This window comes from Tupaia chinensis, unplaced genomic scaffold (genome assembly GCF_000334495.1).
Source record: "Tupaia chinensis unplaced genomic scaffold, TupChi_1.0 Scaffold000237_1, whole genome shotgun sequence".
Taxonomy (NCBI): Eukaryota; Metazoa; Chordata; class Mammalia; order Scandentia; family Tupaiidae; genus Tupaia; species Tupaia belangeri.
The window spans coordinates 2,186,227-2,205,417 of NW_006159715.1; the positions used below are offsets into that span (position 1 = coordinate 2,186,227).

At 41.4% G+C, this 19,191-nt stretch overlaps 1 protein-coding gene across 1 annotated transcript in view; it reads left to right on the top strand.

Annotated features, from left to right (window-relative positions):
* The first annotated feature begins 13,724 nt into the window (after positions 1 to 13,724).
* Positions 13,725 to 19,191, top strand: part of PDZD2 (PDZ domain containing 2) — a 411,484-nt gene continuing 406,017 nt past the window's right edge. Inside the window, 1 exon segment of the mRNA XM_027771873.1 lies at positions 13,725 to 13,785. The gene's annotated coding sequence lies outside the window, so the exon portion shown is untranslated.

The window sequence follows — 19,191 nt, forward strand, 5'->3', positions numbered from 1 at the left end:
TCAGTAGGCCAACGTAAGGATGAGCATTAGCCTGATGAAAAACAATAAAAGAGAGATGATGCCTCCACCATAGAATATTAAGGAACACTTTCCAGGGGAGGTAACACTGAAGGACTAGGAACATTTTAAAAAATAGTTCCCTATTATCCTTAGTCTCATCACTAAGAATGTGTGTGACCTGAGCGTTGCCTGGCCTTTACTGTGTGAGAGTTTTGAATTCTTTTTCTGTGCTTTGTCATGCCCAGACACTCTAGTGGTCAGCATCAGAACCGGAAGCCAGCACACTGTGCCCACTGCAGCTGTCCTTGAAGTTCTGTGTAGCAAAGAACCTGGAGCTAGCTCCTCAGCCCTCTATGCCCACTGGAGCTGACCCTTCTTCCAACCCAGGTGACAGTTACCAATGTGAAATCTCGGGCAAGTGGCTGACCTGGCTGAGCCTGGATTTCCTGATGGCCATCAAGGGCAGGCACCTATGGCCTATGCTAATGCTTTTAAGGTAAAATTTGAGAGGCAAAAAGGCATACATGCAGATCCATGGAGAGCTTGTTAAAACAGAATCCTGGGACCCTTATAGAGGTTCCGATTCTGTAGTTTCAGGGTCAAGTCAGAGAGGCTTTATGTATAACAGACTCTCTTCTGCGCGGATACTGCAGGTCTATAGTCTGCACCTGAAGGAGCGAGCTCCCAGGACTTCTCATCAGCTCTGGATGTTTTCACCTAGATCAAAGCTTCTCAGTCTCAGCATTAGAGACATCTGGGTCCAGATCATTATTGCATGGACTTTTCCTGCATCCCTGGCCTCTGCCAACTAGTTGCCAGTAGCACCTCCCAATAGTGACAACCAAAAATGTCTTCCAACATTGCGAAGTGTTCCCTGGGAGGCAAAGTCATTTTGGCTTGAGAATCAAGGACCTAGATGTCCTAGAAAACTCTTCTCTGACTTTAAGGTACATACAATCACCTGGGGTTCTTGTTAAAATGAAGATGCTAGTTCAGCTGGCCTGGGGAGGGGCTTGAGACTCCATTTCTATTGAGGTTCCAGGTAATGCCGTTACTGCCAGTTGGTGGGCCACACTGCAGTGAGTGGAAAGCTTTGGCAGGATCCAAAGGCTTTAAAGTGACCCTGCAAGAGTTGGTGCCTTGGTCAGTCCCTCTACTTCCCTCTTGGTCTCCCAAGTTGATTAAATCTGAGTGCTGCCTTCCCTCTCCCACCCAGCCTTTCTCCAACTCCCGCCTCCTGCCTGCTAGTCCAGGGAGAAGTGAGCCTTCCTCTGCAGGGGACGGCACACCTGAATTTCCCTGTGATGTGTATAAGGATCTCACTAGGGTGCTCTCAATACCCAGAAAGCCCACTTTGTACTTTTGAAGATTTTGTTTTGCTTTGGTCTTGGTTTTTGCCTTACAACAGTACACACATATTTTGCTCACAAGTTCATAATCCACCTGAGTAGTTCTGCTCCTCCAGGACAGACTTAGCTGAAATTTGTTGTACTCGTTCTATAATTTGAATTATAAAAGGAAAAAATAAGAGAAGGAATCTTATGGGAAGTTATGGAAGAGTAGCTCAGGTGTGCTGGGCCTGAAATTCTAGAAGGTTTAAAGGAGATATCCCTGGAGCGTGGGGCTAGGAAGTGGACCTCAGAGCCCAAAATGAAACTACAATAATGGAACTGGGAAGGCCTAAGGCAGATGGGGCTAGAGAAAGGTGGGAGGGGAGGTGTCCCTTTATATACTCCTGAACCCCAGGAGTTATTCTGGTAATGAAACTCTTTGTGGGCTTTCAGAGATGTTGTCGCTTTGCCCATTGGTATTTTTAGCCATTATCTGTTTCCTATTGTGGGGAACAATAAAAATTATTAGGAAACCTTTTCTGCATGCTTTAGTGAGAAGGTTGGTGATAGCGTAGAGAAAGAAAAGTAGCTAGCTCTGGGAAAGTCACCAAAGAAGCATTCATATGGGGAAAGGAGAAGGGGCTCTTGTCTCTCATGGTGGGGTGCCAGGATTCCCCACCAGACGTCTCAAATGGTAACACGAGCTCTTTTCCAAGACAGCATTCTTACCTGTGACCTCTAGTTTTACGTGACTGTGAAGATTGGACTGTACTCTGGACAGCATAGTGTGTTTGTGTTGGGGAGTGGCTGTTTCTCCCCATTACATATTTTAAGGGACAAATGCATTTCAAGCTCCAAAACGCAAACTGCTATATTGAAACCACCCCCATCACCACCACTGGCTGGATTTGGGATGCTATGTTCAGTGAACTTTCCCCCCAAATGACAGGATATTACCCCTTGGTTTTCTAGTAGGAAGGGTGTGTAGATAAGGTGAGTTGTGGGAAGGTTTGTATGGGATAGAGAGGAGGGAATTAGAGCTAAGGACAGAATGTTTATGTCCTCCATAATTCCTGTGTTGAAGCCTTAATCCTCAACCTGGTAATATTTGGGAGTTTGTTGGTGTGGGAAGTAATTAGGACATGAGTGTGGAGCCTTCCCAATGGTATTAGTGCCTTTACAAAGATAGACACCAGAGAGCTGAATTCCCCCCCACCCCCAACTTCACCATATAAGGACTTAACTATGAAGCAGGCCCTCCCCAGGAATCCAATTGACTAGCCCATTAATCTTGGACTACTAGCCTCCAGAACCGTAAGAGCCACATTTCTGTTGTTTATAAGCCATCCAATTTACAGTGCCCACACAGACTAAGATGGTCAGGGAAGTGACTTGGACAGATAGGCTTCCAAGGACTGTCTGTGAAGACAAATACTGGTCAGTACTGAAGTTTCAGTATGGTCGTAAATGAGGACAAGCTAAATTACTTTTAAAAAAAAGACATTTTGCTGCACTTATGGCTTTCTTTCTTTGGAAGAGGTTAAACTGTCTTAGTGAAAGTATGGTGTTTCTCAATGACATTTATTTATTTAGTATCTTTATTGGCAAAAAAAAATGTTAAAAATAGTTTGGCTCCAAAAATAATGCATAAAAATTTTATTGGTCTGTGAAATCCAGATGTCTAGAAACCACTGAATTGGGCAATTAGAAAAGCGAAAGCAAGAGATGATAGCAGTCTGGATTTGATGGTAGCCGTGGGAGGGGGAGGGAATGAAGCAGGACAAGACAAAACCTTGTGGTTGACTGGATGTCTTTGAACCTGGGTGACTCTAATGACATGGGACCTTTCATAGAAATGCAGAAGTCGGAGAAGGAACAGAGGAAACATTTGGGATTTATAATCATCAAATATTCATGGCTTCTATTTGTTGAACTCCATTTCCGTTGTTTCATTTAATCAATGTGACAGTCCTTTGAGGTTGGTGCTGTTGTTACCTCAATAGTATAAAGGAGTGTAGAGAGAGGCAGAGAAACAGTGTTCTATGGTGAGGGCAAGGTGGGGTAGAGGATTCAGATGTGGTTCTTGGGATTTATAGAAGCCAAGAAGACACCATGTCACTGTTCTGTGTTAAGCGCCATACATAGGAAAATTGGATGCAAGTACGGATGGGATCAGGGAGAGAGAATGTAAAGAGAGGGAGCAGAGCAGAGATTAAGAGAGAATTGCAGATTCTGTCTCCTAAAGGAAAAAAACTGCATAGATCCAGTCATGGTGATACAGTAGTGTTCCACTCTGCAATGCTGGAAACCTTATGGAGAATCAGGGTTCAGTCTAGGATTGACTTATATATGCTGGGCATGCACATACCCATGACCCCAGCTGTCCAGAAAAGGCTACTGGAAGGAATCATAGCATGAGAATCCGTTGAGGATAGTTGTCTTTCTCTCTCTCTCTCTCTAATAAATTAAAGAAAGAAACTTTTAAAAAAAAGTCCAAACCAGCTTTACCATAAAAAACTGTATGCACAGAGAGTATTGACTGGTTAATGGGCACCATTTTTTTTTTTTTCTAGAATGACAGTTTATTTCATTGGGGAACCAAATGGTGGTACAACATTAATACTCCATGCTCTGTGAAATACTTCACTCACATGGGAAGGTGCTGGGTTCACATCTCAAGACCTCCCTGAGTACACTGGGACTACATACCTATAATGGGCACCATTTGTTTCTGGAAGCTTTGGCTCTGCATCCCTTTGTGCAGCTCTTCATATCTGGCCTAAAGGAAGACTAACATCCAGAAGTTAGTGACTGGTTGGCTTCGTCCCACCTCCATTCCTTTTCTTAAGTCTACCCTTGAGTCTTGGATCTTCCACTCTGATATGAAAAAAAAATTAATAATAAAAAGCTGTACAGGCTCTGCCTGCTCTAGGAAAGGGACCTTGTAGAAATGCCTTTTGGAAGATGACCTGGACAGCCCAGCTCAGGCCTTCTCAGGCTCCTGCCTGCATTGGATCTTAATCACATTGCTGAAGAAGTAGTAACAGTAACAATGATTTTTGAGCTAAGCATTGTTCCAAGTACTTTACTTAAAATAGAAAGACTATTCCAAAAAGGAAGCCAAAAAAAACCCTATTGTTCCACTCTGGGGGCCCTGTCCACTAAGCCCTTGCCCCCCAGAAACATGTGGCCCAGTCTCTGTCTTAACTTGGACCAGTCTTTACCAGTTCTTATTGCTTGAGGAACTTTGAATCTCTTACTCATACAAATTTAGGTAAGAAAGTACTCTGTGTGTCCTCTACTCATCAGGAGAGGAATCTGCCCTATTTTGTGCTTTTAAGTTTACCTTTTGAACAAATGTTGGACTGGTTATGAAGTAGCCTTAGAGTTTTTTTTATTCGTTCATTTGTTTATCGGATCATTTGTTCATTTAACAAGAGCTTATTAATCATTCACTGTAAATCCACAGTGCAGAAGGTGAAACCTGAAAAATTATACTGTGTGATCCCAGTGTCAAAGCACTCATAACTCTTAACCTACTTGAAAAGGCAGAACACACGTAATTAATAGTAGAAAATTCTTGTACTGACATGCACACTGATGGCCTCAAAGGTCCAGAAAGACAAAAGGGATTTAGGGGCAGCATGAACTTGAAGTAGATGTGAAGGCCAAAGAGGCTGAGGTGCAACTGAGGTTCTGGGGAGAACAGGGAAGGCATGGCATGAAGGTGCAGGGAAATACAAGGGCAAAGGAGCTAGTTGAACAATTTGTGAATCTTCCAAGGCATATGACTTCCCCAGAAAATTGTAAAAAAAAATAAAAATAGAAAAAAGAAAAGGGGTTGACCGTGAGGCCTGTTTTCAAGTCCAGAGACACGGCCTTGTTATTTCTTTCCCTTGCAAAGTGACTCAAAAGAGTCATTCCATTGTTCTGGGTCTTCATATTCCCTCAACAGGGGTGAGTCCTGCATGAAAAGAAAGAAGAAGTAGTGTTCTTTTTGGAGAAAAACAACCAAAATGGAAAGTGGTTTGCTGATGACAGTTGAAAACTTTGAAAGCGTAGAGTACTAGGATCAAACCCAGGACAGCTGGGCAGTTGGACATGGCAGCTGACCATAGTCCTGTCCTCTCTGGTCTTGAGTTAGACTTTACGTGAGCCCATGAGAGAAAACCATTCAGGGATATATTTATATATATCATATATATAGTTGAATACTACTTAATAATAAAAAGAAATGAGCTATTGATACAGGCAGCAACATGGATGACTCTCATAATGACCAAACCAAGCAAAAGAAGCCACACAAACTTTACTACCTACTGTATAAATCCATGTATATAAAAATTAGCAAATGAAAATTAATTTTTAGGGCCAGAAAGTATTTATGGGAGAGAGGGAGGACTACAATGGGATGGAAGGGAACTTTTGGGGGCTAAAGTATGTGTTCATTATCTTAATTGTAATGATGCCTTCATGGATATGTGTGTGTGTGTGTATACATGTGTGTATGTATATATGTGTGTGTATATGTGTATATATGTGTGTGTATATATGCACACACACATATATATATTTATATATGTTTAAAGTTATCACAATGCATGCATATCAATTTTACCTCAATAAAATTATTTTTTCCTTAGAGAAAGATCTTTGCTATAGGGTGTGTGTGCTCCCCACAGAGATAGAAAGATAGAAAGCAAGAAATCACCCCCCCAGGGGTGATGGCCACACCAAAATCCCTCCTCCAGTCTCCTCTTGAGATTGTGGGCACACACGCACATGTGACTGGCGTGAACTTGAAGCTGCTGGGTCCAGGATTTGAACTGTGATTGGCCACATGGGAATCCAGCAACTTAACCATTACGCCACCTTCTAGTCCTTCAATAAAACTCTTTACAAATTCTCAAACATGCAGGAAAAATGGTCGTTGGGCATTCCCCCAGTGCCTGTGTGGGTTGAGGGTTGGATTCCCAGGGAGATTGCCCAGAGGAAGGTCCTGGGAGGTACTCTCATAATAAGACCCTGTGAAGAGGTGGGAAGTAAGACTAGGCACATGAAGAAGCTACAGTGCATCTCAGCCAAGAACTCAGCCAGCTTCTGGAGGCTCTGGGCTGCAACAGCCCCTGGAATGTCTAAGTTGTCATCAGGGAGACAGATCTTCATGTTCCACACTGGATGTAGCTACTGAGGACCAGTCCCTAAGAGAGTTGGCTGCAAGGGCTGTGTGGTGGCTCTTCTGAACTGGAGACTCCGTTAGTTCTGAAGGGGGATCTGGGTAATTCAACATAGCACTCCCTAGAGTCTGGGTGTTTAAAATTGTATTTCTTTTTATTATTTTTTGAAGTTTACTTACTTCTTCCATAAACAAGAGACACAGAGTTTGAGAGAAATATACAGACATTCAGCACCCCAGACAGTCTCTTTGAAAAAAATTATATATTTTTTTTCTATGAGTGAGAGAGAGAGAGTCCAACAGCGTCCTCATGTTATGATCCACCCCCCAACCTCAGCTCAACCTGGATCGTGGACACACACATGCTCAGTGTACACAGGGAGGTCTCCAGACATGAACCCAGAACCTTCCCATATGGGTCAGCCTTGCAGAGCATCACATTTTACTGCTATGTCATCTACCAGCCCCACATTTCCTATTTTTGCTTTTTAATCGTGTCAAATGGAGAATTAGCTAGAGTTCCTTCTCATCAAACAGCTCTTCCCTCCCTCTCTGTTTTGTAAGGCTCTTGATGTAAAAAAATAAATAAATAAAGTTCACCCCAAGCAACTACTGGGGGAGGTTGGTGTGGATAAGATGGTGGTCTCTGACTGTACAGACACCCTCCATTGAACTAACCAAGGAGTAGGGCTCTCTTGCTTTGTACGGGAGACATACTTCTCAGAGTGTTACCTGCCTGTCCAGGTGATTTGACAGGTGCTTCTTTTTCTTGCACTTGACTGAGAGATCCATGCTGGATTGATTGGCACAGATTCCGAGTTTTCTTATGGAAAGCAAAATATTTTTTTTTTATTTTTGCTAAGCAGCTTATGCATAAAGACATTTCCAGTAGCTTATGCTTTCAAAAGTTTCCCCTCTGTTAAACTGGGGATTTTAAAAAGCTGGTGGAGGCATCTGCTCTTTCACGTGACAGATGATGTCTCTGAGAAGGACACTGAGGTTCCTCAGAGGTCTTGTGGGGTATTGTGACCCTCTTCCCAAATATTTATACTGTGTGGTAGTTGGTATTTTTGATTGTTTTGTCAGAGGGCATATGCACTTGCAAGCGCATGAGGGAGAGAAAGAAAGCACCGCCTTAATGAGGCATGGTCACGTAACACTGTTTTAAACTTCATTTCTCCATCCTGTCAGGATTTGGGGCACTCACAAACAAGTTCACCCCAAGCAACTACTGGGGGAGGTTGGTGTGGATAAGATGGTGGTCTCTGACTGTACAGACACCCTCCATTGAACTAACCAAGGAGTAGGGCTCTCTTGCTTTGTACGGGAGACATACTTCTCAGAGTGTTACCTGCCTGTCCAGGTGATTTGACAGGTGCTTCTTTTTCTTGCACTTGACTGAGAGATCCATGCTGGATTGATTGGCACAGATTCCGAGTTTTCTTATGGAAAGCAAAATATTTTTTTTTTATTTTTGCTAAGCAGCTTATGCATAAAGACATTTCCAGTAGCTTATGCTTTCAAAAGTTTCCCCTCTGTTAAACTGGGGATTTTAAAAAGCTGGTGGAGGCATCTGCTCTTTCACGTGACAGATGATGTCTCTGAGAAGGACACTGAGGTTCCTCAGAGGTCTTGTGGGGTATTGTGACCCTCTTCCCAAATATTTATACTGTGTGGTAGTTGGTATTTTTGATTGTTTTGTCAGAGGGCATATGCACTTGCAAGCGCATGAGGGAGAGAAAGAAAGCACCGCCTTAATGAGGCATGGTCACGTAACACTGTTTTAAACTTCATTTCTCCATCCTGTCAGGATTTGGGGCACTCACAAACACATGCCCTGTGTGTTTTTCAAGCTGCCAGAGCCCAGAGTGAACCACAGTCAGCCTATGAGATTCAGCTGCCTAGGTACACTGCTTAACTGCTTAACTGTGTTGCAGGGCCAACCCCAAATTGTGTTTTTATGTAACAAGCACACAGTGCTTACTGTATGCCCAGTATTGTTCCCATGGCTTACAAATATTAGCTCATTTACTTTCCTTTCTCTAGCAATCCTATAAAATAGTACTGTTTTACAGATGAGGAAACAGGATTGTATCTGACCTCCAGCTAGTGAGCTATGAATTTGGAGAGTTAAATCCTTATGTCTGCTTATCCACCTGCAATCTCCTTTCTCAGAAATGAGTATCAGATTTTTGAAGGCTCCCCTTCTGATAAGTCTCTTACATCCTGTAGAACTGAGACTGTATAAGCCAAGGATGATTAAACTCACCTTCAAGGTATCAGTGAAATGCTAAACTTACATCCAAGCACAGAGCTTGTGGAATTTTATCAAACACCATGATCTCCAAAATGTTTAGCCCCCAAGTTTTGGATGTGTCTTCTGCAGCATCTCACTTAGTTATCAGACCTGAGATTATGCTTATAGTTTGCTTGACATTTGTGAAATGAATGAGATTTATCAAGTTCTCTTTCTTTCATTCACAGTAGAGAAGATACCACCAAAAACTGGGGTAGAGGTGGGTCTGGGGTAGACAAGGCCTGAGCTGACTTCCTATGACCAGGATCTGCCTATCCTAGAGCACAAGTGTGATGGTGACCCCAGCTTCCCTTTGTTGCACAGGGTCTTGTCGGAAGGAAGGAGTAGAACAGGTATTATGGAAATGGCAAAACTTGGTGTTGGAAAAGTTGCACCAGAAAGACTTCCTCTCATCCATCTGATCAGAGTCAATCAGAATCATTCTGGGACTAAATAAAACATCTGAGGTCAACAGCTAATGGGAGATACGAATGAGCTGGCTTTGGGATTCAGCCTTGTGAAATCTGTACTTGGAAAGTCAATTTTATAAAATACTCTTCCTTCGTGACAGCCTCAGGAAAATAAATCTTCCCGGGGCTGCCAGAAGGGGATGAAATCGTCTCCATTGTGGCTTCTGTATCTGTGGCCCGACCCTGGTGATAAACACATGCAGGCCACCAGGAATAGGCTTATGGCTCTGCAGCCTTGCCTGCCAGACTTCTCATCTGGACATGAGAGCTTAATTATTCCGCTGCTCTCTGGAAACGATACTGGATTGTCCTTGAAATCCCTGAGCAGGCGCCAAGCCCTGCTGGGTTTGTAAATACCTCCTGTTGTGGATGCAGGAGCTTTGGCCCAGTCTGACAGCTTGTTTCCTACAGTGCAGCAAGATGCCCCATAGAGACCAGTCTAGCTTGCGCTTCTCCAGCTGGTCTTGGCTTCTCAGACAATGGCTGACTGTTGACACCCATTTTGGGGACTGGCCAACTCTGAATTCCTTCCAGGACTCCCCCAACCTTCTTGTCCCTAAGGACAGCACCTGTAAAATAATTGCCACCATATATTCAAATGGTTTTGCTTTTTCCTTGAATGGAGAACATTGCCAGATTATCACTAAATGAACCTGAATATGGAGCTGCCACTTGGATGGAAAACCACTTCTGTTTCTTTTCTTGAACATATGACAAACATTAATGGCTTAAGACTATTGTTTATCAATACTTGAATCATCTGTTTTCTTTGTAATGAACTTTTTCTTCTGGAATTATTTTTGATTTACAGAAAATTTGTGAAGATAGTAAGAGTTCACTCTGTTTCCTCCAGTGTTAACCCTTCAGCAGGTGTAGACTCTCCACCCAGTTCCCCCTACTATTAGCATCTTACATAATCATGGTACATTTGTCAGAACTGAGACACCATCACAGCACATTCTATTAAGTACACTCCAGACTTTAATTAGATTTCACTAATGTCCTTTATGTGTTCTAGGAGCCAATCCAGGATGCCACAGAGCATTTAGTAATATCTCTGTTTAATATCAGAATATCTTAGCTCGGTGTATTAAAAAAGCAAGAAAGAATGGATAGCATTGATTATGGGGTTCTCTTACAGGGAATACGTTTTTCTTCTTTAATAATAACTAATGCTTGAATGTTGTCAATCACCCTGGGCTGTGAACAGCAGATGGTATTGACTCATTACTGATATCATAGATTTTCTGCAGAACTAATTGTCCAGCTTGGGTTGGAAATCCAGGACTTCTATTTATTAGTTTTATGACATCAAAAACTAAAACTCATCTCAACCTTGGCAGCACACACTGGATGCTACTGCTTGGCAGGCTGAGATTCCATGGGAGTTCTGGGTTCAATTCCCAACCCACCCTAAGACGCTGGGCATGAAGGTATATGCTTGTAGTCCCAGCTACTCAGGAAATAGAGGTAGGAGAATCACAACAAGCAAGCAAGACTGTCTGAAACACCACACACACAATACACAAACATACAAATAACAAAAAACTCAAACTCTTAATCTTTATGTTCCTCATATTCTCTGTAAGTTATGTATAGGTATATATTCTTTATTTGTATGTATGTATATATACTGACATATATACATACACATATATAATATATACAAACATATATACACACACACATTATACACACACACCCACATATGTATGTATATAATATTTGTGCTTTTCTTTCTATATCTATCTACCTGCCTGTCAAACAAAGCTCACCTTTCTTACCACTTTTCACCACAAAATGATATGTGGAAGAGTGTACAAAACTTTACAACTCTTTTCAAAAGTTAATCCTTATAACGAAAAGTTCACCTTAAACTAGTGACATTAGACATTGTTTTAAGCTATTTTCAAGCTGATTGGGACAACTGTCTCTGTTCTCAGAACGTGTGATGCTTTTGGTGAATATTGAAACTCCATTAGTACCCCTAGTTCCCCTGAGATAGTTTTTTCCAAAGAAAGGAGCAGCAGATTTAAAAGAAAGAATGTAGGAGAGGTGTTTACTCCAACCCAATATATTGTAGTGTCATAGTTTAGATCCCCTTAGCAGAGGCAGAAAATATATAGTAAAGGACCAACGGAAGGGTATAATTTTTTTCTTTGTTCTTCCTGAGACCCACAGAGATAATGATATGATTGGGAAATTGGACCCAAGAGGCCAGTTTAAAGGAACTGGGACTGGTTAAATTCAAAGTTGTGAGAGTGAGGAGTAGAATGAGGGGCTGAGGCAGCTCTTCTGCATTGCCTGTGAGGAGAGGCAGAGCCACACAAGCTTAGCCAAGGGGGTTTACGTTAGACTTGACAATGAGAGGGATCAGCATTTGAATGGGATGCTCTGGTGTCTGCCGTCACTTTAAAGTTGGGCTGTGCAAACCCATGCTAATCATTTTATTTCTTCCACGGTTAACGCAAACTGCCCCCTGGGAGAATATCAGTTCCTTCGTGATAGCTTTGTGTTTCCAGAAGCCTGGCTTCCCATAAAGGTAGTTAATTGGGAGAGGTGGAATCGTACCCTCTTGCTTCCAATTAAAAACAAGGCTTCATTACAACAAATAAGACTAGTACTATCAGATACTATTAACTTTGTATTTAAATAAGGTGTATAATTTTAATGGCTAAAGAAATGTGAAAATTAGGGCTAATTGGGTACCTTCCTACCCATTTAAAATTTTTAATAACTGTCAATTGAATTCTGTTCTGTTTCTCCTTCAAGGTTAAATAGAATGAGCACATCCCCAATCTTTAGGTCCAGTGTGTGTGTGTGTGTGTGTGTGTGTGTGTGTGTGTGTGTGTGTGTGTACATACATGAACATGGTTCAGACATTTGGGGATCTTAGGACAGTTAAACCATCAAAGCCCAGGAAGTGAATTTTAAAGAGGCTAAGACCCTACATTTCTATCACAAGTGCCTTAATCCTTTCCTGTCCTCCACCCCTGCCTTTCTCCTGACTTGCCAGCCTTAAACTGACAGTTAAAAGACCCTTTCTCCAGATCCTGCAGGAGCATGCACCAGCCAGCTGTGCGAACCCGGAACCCCGGACTCTTTCTCCACCCCCAAATCAGAAGGGAGTCATTTATCTTTCTCTGGAACTGACCAGTGCTCTGACTTTATCTCTTGCTGGCGATCCCCCTCCTGACCTCTACCATCTGGTGTTTGCTAGTAATTTGCATTCTACCCTTAAGTTTTTGCTCATTAAACACCCTCCTTGGCAGCTCTGTAGCTCCCCTGCAACTTTTACAGCTTGGCTCTGGGTACAGGCTGCTTCCAACAGAGCCTGAAGGTACAAAATCTCAGTTAGATCAGAATGTTAAAAAAAAAAAAAATTGGAAAAGAAGGTCATAAGATTTTCATGCAGATTTAAAGTGACTTGTCCCCACTCTTAGGGGGTACATGTATGGCCATATTCTTTGAAGTTTCATTTTTTTTTCTTTCTTTTCATAATCACATTTGTTAAGGTGCTTTAAAAAATACACAAAGAAGTATAAAGAAAACAAAAAGGTAACCAATGATTTCATTGCTATGATAATCCCTACTGATGGATTTTTCTAATGGAAAATGTTACAAAATTCAAACAGTGCAGAATGATTAAAAGTGAAATCTGAAAGGCTTTATACATAACACACACACATTCATATAGAAGGATAATGGAACACAAGAGGTTATGTTAGCTAGTTTTTCAGTGAATGTTCCTTGGAGATAGTTCAATAGCACACAACGTTTCCTCCACTTTTTGAATGGTCTACAAAGTAATCCATCTTATAGACATCCAATAATTTATTTAACCAGTCCCCTGTTGAGGCATGCTTTGCTTGTTTCTAATTTTTTGCTGCCGTGAGTCTGTGGTGGACATCTTTGTACTTATGTCCTGGGAAGAACCTGCATGTGGATATCAGTTGGATAAATTCATGTAAGTAGTAGTAGGGATTACTGGATAAGTGCACACATATATTTTAAATTTGATAAGCAATGTCGTATTTCCCCTAAGAAAAGTTGCACAAATTTATAACCCCAGTAAGAGTGCGGAAGAGTCATTTGCCACATATACTTAAAAAATGTTTAAAGTTGATTTGCTTATTCCATGAGAGAAAGGGGCAGACAGAAAGAAAAAGAGAGAGACATCCCAAACAGGGTGAAGACTCCTGCTCCGCAATCTCAGCTGGTCTAGGTCATGAGCGCACACCTGCCCAGGGAGATCCAGGAAGTGAACCCAGGACCTTTCCCATGCAGGTCTAGTTGCATTAGCAACTGTGTCACTACCTAGTCTTTTTTTTTTCTTTTCACATTTTTGATCCATTTGTAAGTTAGTTTACTCTGTTTTATCTGTGTAGATCTGAAATGCTGCCCGCATTGCATCTTATGACGGTGACTATCAAATACACATTTCCATGGGTGAGCTCCATCTTCACGCAGCAGCTACCTGCCATGACGTCTGACAGATATCTCAAGTGACAGGTAGATATGACACCAGAGTCTCGGATTTACTGTCCTCATTGCCAAATCTGCTCCTGTTCATTTTCTCTTTTCCAGTAAATGGCTCTATCATGTACCCGGTTACTCAGACTAAAGTGCTGGGAGTTCGCCTGGATCCCTTCTCCTCTTTCACTTCCAATCCATCCACAAATGGCACCATGTCAAAATTGTATCCCAAATCAGACCACTTGCTACCATTTTCATCACTTCCACCTCACTGACTCTGGTATCCCCTCTGGGGTACACCATTGCAGGGAAAATTGGAATTGTGTTTCTATTCTTATCTTCATAGAACCCTCTCTCCACATAGTAGCTAGAGTGATTTTTTTAAAAAAATGTTTAAGAGATATATCACTCTGCAGACTAACATCCTTTAATAATGACTTTCCTTCTCAATTAGAATTAAGTCCAGAGTCCTCGCCAATCTTTGCAAGCTTTATGTAATCCAGACTCTATCTACTTTCTGCCCTTTCTCTCTCATCCATGACCTTCTTTCTTGAATGTATGAAGCTCATTTCAACCTTAAGGTGCTGGCTCTTGCTTTTTTCTTTGCCCTGAATGCTTGTGTCCTTGGTCATCTTTGAGCTGACTGATTTATTAGGTCTCCATTCAAATGTTACCCTCATCACTGTTTATCTCTTTGTTTTGCATTATTTTCTCTAGAATCCTTGACATTGTGTGGATTTTCTTATTTATTTACTTGAATTTTTGTCCATTTTATTTGCTGTGATTAGTCAACATATTGAATAATGCCTGGCACATGGTAGGCCCTTGAGCCTAGTCTGGAATTCTACTTTGCACTACTGTTTTCCATTGGGAAATTCTTCTCATTACTATAGCTTCATATGTCTTAATGCTTGTAAGACCAGGTTTTCTCTGCCTTACTCCCCACCACCTCCTTCCCTTTTATAATTTTTCCCGGCAGTTATATGGTAATTTTTCCAGAACTTTCTAAAAACAGTCATTGTTGGTATTTTAATTTGAGTTTACATTGAATTTATAAAGTAATTATTTCAAGTTTATTTATTTATTCCAGGAGTGAGAGAAACAGAGAGACGGCACCCCCACCCCCACCCCCACAGAGTCTTGATGCATTATCCAGCCCAGCCTCAGACAGCCTAGGTCACAGGCACATGAATGCCTGGTGTACACAAGAAAGTCTCCAGACTTAAACCAGGAACCTTTCCATGTGGGCCAGCCCCACCTACAGAGCTTCATGTTTTACTGTGCCGCTCTCCAGCCCTGTGAATTTATAGATTAATTTGAAGGGGAAAAAAAAGTCACTGAACTTTTTTTTTTTAATCTAAAAGCAAGCTGAACTTTTCTCTTAACTTCAACTATTTTTCCAGTTTCTTAACAGATCTAAAAAAAAAATCTTTTCAATAATGGAGAATTGAGAATATACATCAAAATAGTGAGAAGAGTAAAATGAAATTTCCTGTATCCATCAAACAGCCTTTGTACCATCAACTTATGGCCATGCCGGCCCCATTCATATCCTTACCCACTCCCCACTGAATTACTTTCAAATAAATCCCAGACATATTCATCTTGAAATGTTTTACTATGTATTTAAAAATATAAATTTATAATCTTTTAAAAATAGTCATAATATTATTATTATATCAAAACTTAATCATATTTCTTCATCATTGGTTTTGAAGTGATCTTCTAATAGGTCAGGCATGTTTTTAATTGAATATCATATATATATTACCTACTTGCATATATAAGTAATCAGTATTTCTTACTGAATATCAATATATCAAAGTTTTGAAATATCAACATAGCAAAGTTTTTAAAATCTTTTCTAGTTTCTATTGAAAATAAGGATATTATCTTTCATTACTTTTTCAAGTTGTTATTTTTGTAAATATTACAACTAAACAATATTCATACATTAATCTTATAATCTGCTCTTGTATTGAATTTTCTTACCGTTTCTAGATTTTTTAGTCTTTTCATGCCTGTAGCTACAGAGTTCTGGGATGTTTGGTGAGGGCCTAAACACCCAGAATCATTGCATACCTGTCTCATGCATACAGGGTTGTGGAGCTGGTGCAGTGGGAAGGGGAGCCAAATAGGCTATTAGCTACCAGAGAGTGTTTTAATCATTTAAGATAAAACATAAAAATAGGTGAAATGATACCAATACAAAAGAAGTTCTTCAGCAAGTCCAGACTAAGTCCTCAACTTTTCAGAAAGGATTCAGAGTACAAGAGTGTTCACAACAAGGTCAACTAGTCATAAAGTTTTCCGGTAAGGGATGGACCAAGTCTGGCAGAGAAACACAGGAGCATGTATTAGTCTCTTCAGGCTGCTATAACAAAACAACTCAGTCAGGGACTTTGGCACTTTGACACTAGGGATCACCTTTCCTCTAGTGTCTAATAACATAATCCTCATTTCTGTCTGAGAGATTTATTTTTAATTTTATACACATATATACATAATGAGGAATTTTTGATAGGGTCTCACCATGCTGCCATACTCCTCCTCCAGTTGGCCTGTTTAGGTTGGCCTCTTTCAGATGGCTCTGCCTCTCATGTAGTCTCATGAATAGTTCCCTAGTGCTTGTACCACTGTGACTGGGCCTCAAATGACCTTTAATGTCCATTATTCTGTCCATGGCAATGTAAGCTTTTCTAGTATGCACCTTGATATTCTTCCAGCCTCTGCCCATTACCCATTTTCAGAAACAGTTTCATACTTTTAGGTATTTGTTACAGCAGTACCACACTTCTTGGTACTAAAATTTATTAGCTAGGTCCGGCAGCCATGACACAATTTCACAGATTAGGAGGGTTAAACTACAGAAATGTATTTTCTCACAGTTCTGGAGGCTGGAGGTGTAAGAGCAGGGTGCCGGCATGGTTGAGTTCTACTGAGGGCTGTCTTCCTGGCTTGCTACCTTCTCAGTGTGTCCTCACATGGCAAAGAGATCTCTGTTGTCTCTTATCCTTCTCGTAAGGGTACTGGGTCTGTTGGATCACAGCTCTACACTTATGACCTCATTTAATCTGTGTCACCTCTTTAGTGACTCTGTCTCAATTCAGTCACATGGGAAGTTAGGCCATCAACTTGTAATTGGTGGGGGGGAGTTGGGTTGGAGAGAACAACACAATTCAATATGTAGTTATCTTCGACCTTGGAACTATTGGGTTGTTGGAAAAGTCATGATATATTTTTTCTAGGCAAAATGTGTCATGACTTTTCTGATGACCCAATACAAATCCACAATTCCTTACTAGACATCCTCAGGGTCAGATGTGTTTTGAAACTTGGATCTTTAGAAAAAACATGTGGTACATACATTGTGTTATGTTATACTTCCAGTGGAATCCAGAGTAGCACCTTATATGTGTTTTGAAACTTGGATCTTTAGAAAAAAACATGTGGTACATACATTGTGTTACGTTATACTTCCAGTGGAATCCAGAGTAGCATCTTACAATCCAATGAATTAATATTTTGGCAGCCAAGGGCCATCTCCATGGCACAGTGGTAATGCACAGCTCAAGAGACACAGGATTCCACATGGTGTCTGAAGTTTGAGTCCCTGGCCCGCTTAGCCTGAAACATGCTGGGCCTGTGTGCAAGTGTCCAGATTTTGATGGGTTGCAGGACTGGAAGAAGAGAATATCAGCATGACTGGAGCCTCTTGAGAGTGATCATTTCTCCCTCTTCTCTCTCTCTCTCTCATGCACATGTATGCACTTTATCATGAATAAAAAATGAAATTGTTTTGAAATGCCAGTGGCCAGATATAGGACTATAACAAGAATAGGATGAATAAAAATTATAAATGGCCTCAAAACAGGTTGGCCTCATTTCCTTATGCAAAGTTTTGCTGCCAAGTGCCTTACAAAACAAACTTAGTTGTCAGACCTTTCTGAATTTGGGAGTTACAGGATTGTGTACTGGTGTAAGCAAAGGCCTTAGTGAGGCTAAACGCACGTGCCCTGAGGAGGCAATAGGGAATTAAGTAGGGTTGGCCTCCTTTTCTTTGGACTGGCTCCCGCTGGATTAGATGACCTCCAAGGTCCCCAGGTTCTAAGGGACTCGAGTTGCACATAGAACACCCCAGCACCTCAGACTTGGCAACAACCATACTCCCCACTGTCCTTTCCTCCACCTTGTGGCAAACCCACTGTTTGGGTTCTGAGCCTCTTACTCATTTTTCCTACCAGGGGGTTCAGGTTAGGTTGTGGGTGTAGCAGTGCAGGACACACACACATACACACACACACACACACACAGCCCTCAGGTGCTGTGAGAGTTGCCCAGCAGGCTTTCTTTTCACTCCAGAAAGCTGAGGAGAACCACTCTGGAGGTGTTGATTACACCCCAGGGTCCCCTCCTTTTCTTTCTTCTTGGTGAAGGTTGAATGAATATGCTACAGTATTAACTTTATATTTGCTCTGCTTGAGAGAATTAGATTTTTTTCAAACAGGGAGTAGTTAGCCAGGTCACAACAGGGCAAAACTACTCTTTCAGCAGTTTTTGTTGGTTTACAGGCCTCCTGGGATAATTAGCATTTTTGGTTACCCAAGCAGCAGTACTGAAAGCATTAAGGATGTTGCTGTGTTTACGGGGACTGGAAGCTGAATGCTTCTGTGGGATTCAGGATGAACTTTCCCAGAGCTTATTTCCAGAAGTCATACCCAACTTCAAGTTATATTGCTGTACAAGTGAACAGTGAGTCCAACCAGCCAACACATAAGCATCTATGTGTTACATAAATAAGACAAGTTAAAAATATTGGTGTTGGGGCTGATGATGGAGCGGTGGTAAAGTGCAGTGCTTTGTGATGCTGGTTCACATAGGAAGGTTCTGGGTTCATGTCCGGATACATCCCTGAGTATGCCGGATATGTGCCTGCCTATCATCCAGGGGTGGCTAAAGCTGAGGAAGGAATGTGCTGCCTACACTTTGTTAGGCCTATCTCTTTATCTCTTCCTCTCTCTATCTGTTTCTCCCACTCACTTATAGAGGAAATAAATAAGTAAAACCATATACTTTTTAAATCTATTTATTTATTTATTTATTTATTTATTTATTTATTTGTTTATTTATTTGCTATAGGGCATGTGTGCTCACAGAGACAGTGAGAGGGAAAGTAAGAAAGCACTCCCCAGGAAGGATGGCCCCTTCTCTTCCATTCTCCTTTTGGGATTTGGGCCATGCACATACGTGTGTCCAGCCTGTTTTTCAAGCCATCAGGTCCAGGACTTGAATTGTGCTGTCAACCATGTGGGATCCAGCCACCTTAAGCATTTGTTGACCCTTAAAATATATATTGGTGTTACATTTAGTCCTTACAACTTATGCCCCTCCTGACTGGATTCTGCTCAAACCCGTCATGGCTGGTGGTCTGTTAGATTCCCT